Below are 6,641 nucleotides of genomic sequence, written 5' to 3'. Positions count from 1 at the left end.
AATTAGGGTTAGGGCTAGGGTTAGGGTTAGGGCTAGGGTTAGGGTTAGGGTTAGGGCTAGGGTTAGGGGGTTAAGTTTAAGGTTAGAGGGTTAGGGTTAGGATTAGGGTTAGGGCTAGGGTTAGGTTTAGGGTTAGGGTTATTTTTATGGCTAGGCTTAGAGGGTTAGGGTTATGGTTAGAGGGTTAGGGTTAGGTTTAGTGTTAGGGGCTAGGGTTAGGGTTAGGGTTAGGGTTAGGGTTAGGGCTAGGGCTAGGGTTAGGTTTAGGGTTAGGGTTATTTTTATGGCTAGGCTTAGAGGGTTAGGGTTATGGTTAGAGGGTTAGGGTTAGGTTTAGTGTTAGGGGCTAGGGTTAGGGTTACGGTGAGATACTTAGGGATAGAGTTAGTAACCCTACCCCTACCCCTCTAACCCTAACCCTCTAACCCTAAGCACTAAAAATAACCCTAACCCTAGCCCTAACCCTAACACTAAATCCAAATTTTTTTTTTTTTTTAATTTTTTCAATAATTGGCTCTCTATCAAAAATGACAATTTTTAAGAACTTTTTTTTTTGTGTGGTTTAGTGTCTGGGGGGTCTAAAAAGTGTACCTGTGAAGTTTCAGCTCTGTAGCATGTCCAGAACCAGAAAAAAAAGATCATTTTTCAGTAGAGCAGGGATGGTGGGAACCCTCCTTTTACACCTATATGATCTTTTTTTTTTCTGGTTCTGGACATGCTACAGAGCTGAAACTTCACAGGTACACTTTTTAGACCCCCCAGACACTAATCCAAAAAAAGTCATGCCTGCCTCCAAAAATGCCCGATAAATATATATTAGATAGTTACATAGTTACATAGTAGGTGAGGTTGAATAAAGACAATAGTCCATCCAGTTCAACCTGTGTAGGTGTGTGTGGCTGTAATCATCTCTCATACCCCTGAATGTTCTGATCCATGAGATGCACGTCCAATAGTCTTTTGAAAGCCACCATACTACCCGCAGAAACCACCTCTTGTGGTAGAGAATTCCACAATCTTGTAGCCCTAACAGTAAAGAACCCCCCACGTTGCCTGAGGTTAAAACGCTTCTCCTCTAATCGCATTGTATGCCCCCGAGTCCCCATGCAATCCCTTCGACTAAACAGCTTTTTTTCTAAGCTGAGATCCCCATTGAGATATTTAAAAATTGCTATCATGTCCCCCCTCAGGCGTCTCTTCTCCAGGGAGAATAAATCAAGCGATTGCAGACGCTCTTCATAGGTAAGGTCCTCCAACCCCCTAATCAGTTTAGTTGCCCTTCTCTGGACTCTCTCCAGCTCCAACACATCCCTCCTGAGGACTGGCGACCAGAACTGGACAGAATACTCCAGATTCAGTCGGACCAGAGTTTTATAAAGTGGAAGGATTATAGTCTTATCTCTGGAATACATCCCTTTCTTTATGCATGCTAATATTCTGCTAGCTTTGGCAGCTGCCGCCTGACATTGCATGCTATTGCCTAATCTATCATCAACCAAGACTCCCAGATCCTTCTCCATTTTTGATTTCCCCAAGGGTTCCCCTCCTAACGTGTATTGTGCTTTTATGCTTCTAGTCCCCAAGTGCAAAACCTTACACTTCTCCACGTTAAACCTCATTTGCCAAGTCGTTGCCCACTCCGTTATTTTGTCCAGGTCATTCTGTAGGATATCTGCTTCATGCTGTGTGGTTATTGCCCTGCCCAATTTTGTGTCATCTGCAAAAACTGATATCAAACTACTGATCCCGTCCTCAATGCTGTTTATGAATAAATTGAACAAGGTTGGTCCCAGGACTGAGCCCTGGGGCACCCCGCTTACTACCTCAGACCAGTCTGAGTATGCGCTGTTTATTACCACCCTTTGGACACACCCTTTTAGCCAGTTCCGTATCCAAAAGCACACCCTGCTGTCGATACCTGCAGACCTTATTTTATAAATTAAGCGCTTGTGGGGAACTGTATCAAACGCCTTAGCGAAATCTAGGTACACCACATCCACTGGTCTGCCCCTATCTAGCTCACAGCTCACCTCCTCGTAGAATGTTAGGAGATTGGTTTGACAAGAACGCCCATTTGTAAACCCGTGCTGATTACTGCTGATGATGTTGTTGTCTTTAGCAAACTCTACGATATAGTCCCTTATCATCCCCTCCAGAAGTTTTCATACTATTGATGTCAGACTGACAGGCCTATAATTTCCCGGGATATGCCATTGACCCTTTTTGAATATCGGTATCACGTTAGCTTTCCTCCAATCTCCTGGTACTTCTCCTGACCTAATACTGTCCGCAAAGATCAGGAACAGTGGTCTGGATATGACCTTACTGAGTTCCTTGAGTACTCTCGGATGTATGCCATCCGGGCCTGGTGATTGTTTGTGTTAAGTTTATCCAGCCTTTCCCTGATTTCCCCCTCTGTTAGCCATAGTGGCAAATCCTGTGTATTACTACTAACCATACAGTCATGGTCAGTGTACCCCTCCGTTTCCTGTGTAAATACTGACGAGAAAAAAGCATTCAGCACGCTTGCTTTTTCAGTGTCCTCTGTAACCATCCTCCCATCATTGTTAATTATGTGTGCAATATGCTCTGCCCTAGTTTTTTTGCTATTGATATATTTAAAGAATTTCTTTGGGTTTTTTTTGCTATCCTCCGCTATTTGTCTCTCAAAGTCTATTTTAGCCATCTTGATTTCGTGTTTACACTTCTTATTTGCCTCCTTGTATTGGTCGAAAGCCAATACTGTGCCTTCTGATTTATATTTCCTGAAGGCCAATTTTTTTCCCCTAATAAGGTTTTTTACGCTACGGTTTAGCCAGCCAGGTTTGGCTTTGTCTCTTCTAAATTTATTTCCCATAGGAATGCACTGCAAGATGCCTTTGCTTAATATGTTCCTAAAGCATTCCCATTTTTCCTCTGTGGTCAGGGATCCTAGGGTTCGGTCCCAGTTTACCCTTTCCATCAATGAGAACAATTTTGGAAAGTTTGCCCTTCTGAAGTTTAGGGTTCTTATGTTTCCCACTTGCCTTGTTCTATTGTTATTTACACTAAATGTGATCATCCTGTGATCGCTAGAGCCCAGGTTGTCCTGGACTCCCACCTCCGAGATTAGGTCTGGGTCATTAGTGATCAATAGATCCAGGACTGCATTTTCTCTAGTTGGAGAGTCCACCAACTGTGACATGTAATTATCCTGTAAGGTTTCCGTGAATAGGCGGGCCTTCTGTGAGTGTGTAGTCCCTTCTCCCCAGTCAATGTCGGGATAATTGAAGTCCCCCAATATGATGACAGATCCTAGCTTTGCCACTTTACCCAACAGTGCTAAAAATTCCAGCTCTACCTCCTCCCCTTGTTTAAGTGGCCTATAGCAAACCCCCACAATTACTTTTCCCTTTTCTCCTTCCCTAAGGAGTTCTACCCACACAGATTCTAACTCCATACTCATCCCTTCCGTAATGTCACTCCGCTCTATCACCCTTACATTGTTCTTGACATAGAGACATACCCCTCCCCCTCTTTTTCCTATCCTGTCCTTCCAGTACACCGAATACCCTTGGATATTTGCCAGCCAGTCATGTGAGGGGTCGAACCAAGTCTCTGTTATTCCCACAAGGTCTATGTCCTCCTCATGAACTAACATTTCCAACTCATCCATTTTATTAGCTAGGCTCCTGGCATTAGCATATACCCCTCTTAGTTTTACGGAAGTTAAACGTGATTGGTGGTTATGTTTATTCCTGTTCGATTTGAGGTTCTCCTGCACAGACCTACCGATTGACGTTGTGGACCTACTGTCGCTGCTGACCCTACAGCTGCCTTCAGTCCTCTGCTCCCTCCTGACTGATTCTACTTCTGAGCCCTCCCCCCACCGTCTCCTAGTTTAAAAACCCCTCCAACTTGGTGGCCATCTTTCTCCCCAAAAGAGCTGTACCGTCCCCATTAAGGTGCAGCCCATCCTTACTAAAGAGCCGGTAGCCAACTGAGAAGTCAGCTCAGTTCTCCAGGAACCCAAACCCCTCCTTCCTACACCAATTCCTCAGCCACTTGTTAAGTTCCCTAATCTCCTTCTGCCTCTCCTGTGTGGCTCGAGGTTACATAGTTACATAGTTACATAGTAGGTGAGGTTGAATAAAGACAATAGTCCATCCAGTTCAACCTGTGTAGGTGTGTGTGACTGTAATCATCTAACATAGCCCTTAATCTCCTGATCCTTGAGATGCAAGTCTAAGAGTCTTTTGAAAGTCACCATACTACCCGCAGAAACCACCTCTTGTGGTAGACAATTCCACAATCTTGTAGCCCTAACAGTAAAGAACCCCCCACGTTGCCTGAGGTTAAAACGCTTCTCCTCTAATCGCATTGTATGTCCTCGAGTCCTCATGCAATTCCTTCGAATGAACAGCTTTTTTTCTAAGCTGAGATCCCCATTAAGATATTTATAAATTGCTATCATGTCCCCTCTCAGACGTCTCTTCTCCAGGGAAAATAAATCGAGCGATTGCAGCCGCTCTTCATAGGTAAGGTCCTCCAACCCCCTAATCAGTTTAGTTGCCCTTCTCTGGACTTTCTCCAGCTCCAACACATCCCTCCTGAGGACTGGCGACCAGAACTGGACAGAATACTCCAGATGCGGTCGGACCAGAGTTTTATAAAGTGGAAGGATTATAGTCTTATCTCTGGAATACATCCCTTTCTTTATGCATGCTAATATTCTGCTGGCTTTGGAAGCTGCCGCTTGGCATTGCATGCTGTTGCCTAATCTATCATCAACCAAGACTCCCAGATCTTTCTCCATTTTTGATTCCCCCAAGGGTTCCCCCCCTAACGTGTATTGTGTTTTTATGTTTTTGGTCCCCAAGTGCAAAACCTTACACTTCTCCACATTAAACCTCATTTGCCATGTCGTTGCCCACTCCGTAATTTTGTCCAGGTCATTCTGTAGGATATCTGCTTCATGCTGTGTAGTTATTGCCCTGGCCAATTTTGTGTCATCTGCAAAAACTGATAATGAACTACTGATCCCGTCCTCAATGCTGTTTATGAATAAATTGAACAAGGTTGGTCCCAGGACTGAGCCCTGGGGCACCCCGCTTACTACCTCAGACCAGTCTGAGTATGCACTGTTTATTACCACCCCTAGGTACAGGCAGTATTTCAGAGAAAACCACCTTGGAGGTCCTTTTCCTCAATCTATTACCTAAGTCCCTGAAATCGTTCTTTAGGATCCTCCACCTACCTTTAACTTTGTCATTAGTGCCCACATGCACCATGACCGCTGGGTCATCCCCAGCCCCGCACAACAATCTGTCTGTCAGATCTGCGATGTGCCGAACGCGGGCGCCCGGTAAACAACATACTGTTCGGTTCACAAGATTTTTTTTACAGATTGCCCTCTCTGTCCTCTTGATAATTGAGTCCCCAACTACCACAACCTTTCTAACCTTTCCTGAGTTACCGCCCCCCTTCTTCCTGGAGCCGTCCCTCCCCTGACAGCTGGGGGAGGGCGTCTGCTCCAGCTCTGCCACCCCTGAGTTAATATCCCCCTCAACCTGCAACTCGGCAAATCTGTTAGGGTGTACCAACTCAGGACTGGCCTCCCTGACTCTCCTCCCACTAACATTCCTAACAGTCACCCAGCTGCGTACCTCTGCTGCTTGCGTCTCCTCTATTCCTCCCTCCTCTATGCTGGCCCCTGCCAGCGCTTGATGGGTAATGTCCAAGCTCCTTTCCAGGTTGTAGATGCCACACAGTCTTGTCACTGTGTTCTCTAGATCCACGATCTGGGCTTCCAGAGCAACAAGTCGCTCACATCTTGCACAGCAGTATTCATCCTCGATTGGTTCATCAAGAAACTCATACATGCCGCAAGAAGCGCACTGGGTGGCATTCCCAATCCTGTCGGACATTATTACCCACTACTCTATGGGGATAATGTTAACGACCTGCTCTTCCTTACCTACACTACCTCTAACTTCCCTGGTACTAAACCTGGGGTACCCACCAGTCGCTAATATACTAACCAGTCACTAAGATACTCACCAAATAAATAAAAGCAGACTGATGTACCAGCCCTAAAAAGGGCTTTTTGGGGGTGCTGTCAGGATGCTGTCCTTACAGCAGGAGTGGACACAGAACACTGGCCTAGATAATGATTTCCCTATCAATTCAGCAGCAACAGCAGCCCTCTCCCTGCTCTAACACTGCAGCTTCAGAATGATCTAAGATGGATGCTGTCCTTGCTTTTTTATAAGAGGTGGGAGGGTCTGGGAGGGAGGGTGTGCTGATTGGCTGGAATGTGTCTGCTGACTGTGAGGTACAGGGTCAAAGTTTGCTCAATGATGATGTATAGGAGGCGGACCGAACATCGCATATGTTCGCCCGCCGAGGCGAACGCGAACATGCGAAGTTCGCCGGGAACAGTTCGGGACATCTCTATGCATAATATAAATGGGTACCAATATTTATAGGTAAAGTTGATCCAGGGAATATCAGATTGCCTCTCGGGGGATCAGGAAGGAATTTTTCCCCTGCTGGAGCAAATTGGATCATGCTTTGCTGGGGGTTTTTCGCCTTCCTCTGGATCAACTGCGGGTATAGGATTGTGTATATGGGATTGTATGGTTGGGTTTTCAATACGTTTT

This window comes from Pelophylax lessonae (genome assembly GCF_965119305.1).
Source record: "Pelophylax lessonae genome assembly, chromosome: 1".
NCBI lineage: Eukaryota > Metazoa > Chordata > Amphibia > Anura > Ranidae > Pelophylax > Pelophylax lessonae.
The sequence above is the reverse complement of the archived record's forward strand: the minus strand, read 5'-3'. Positions refer to the sequence as shown.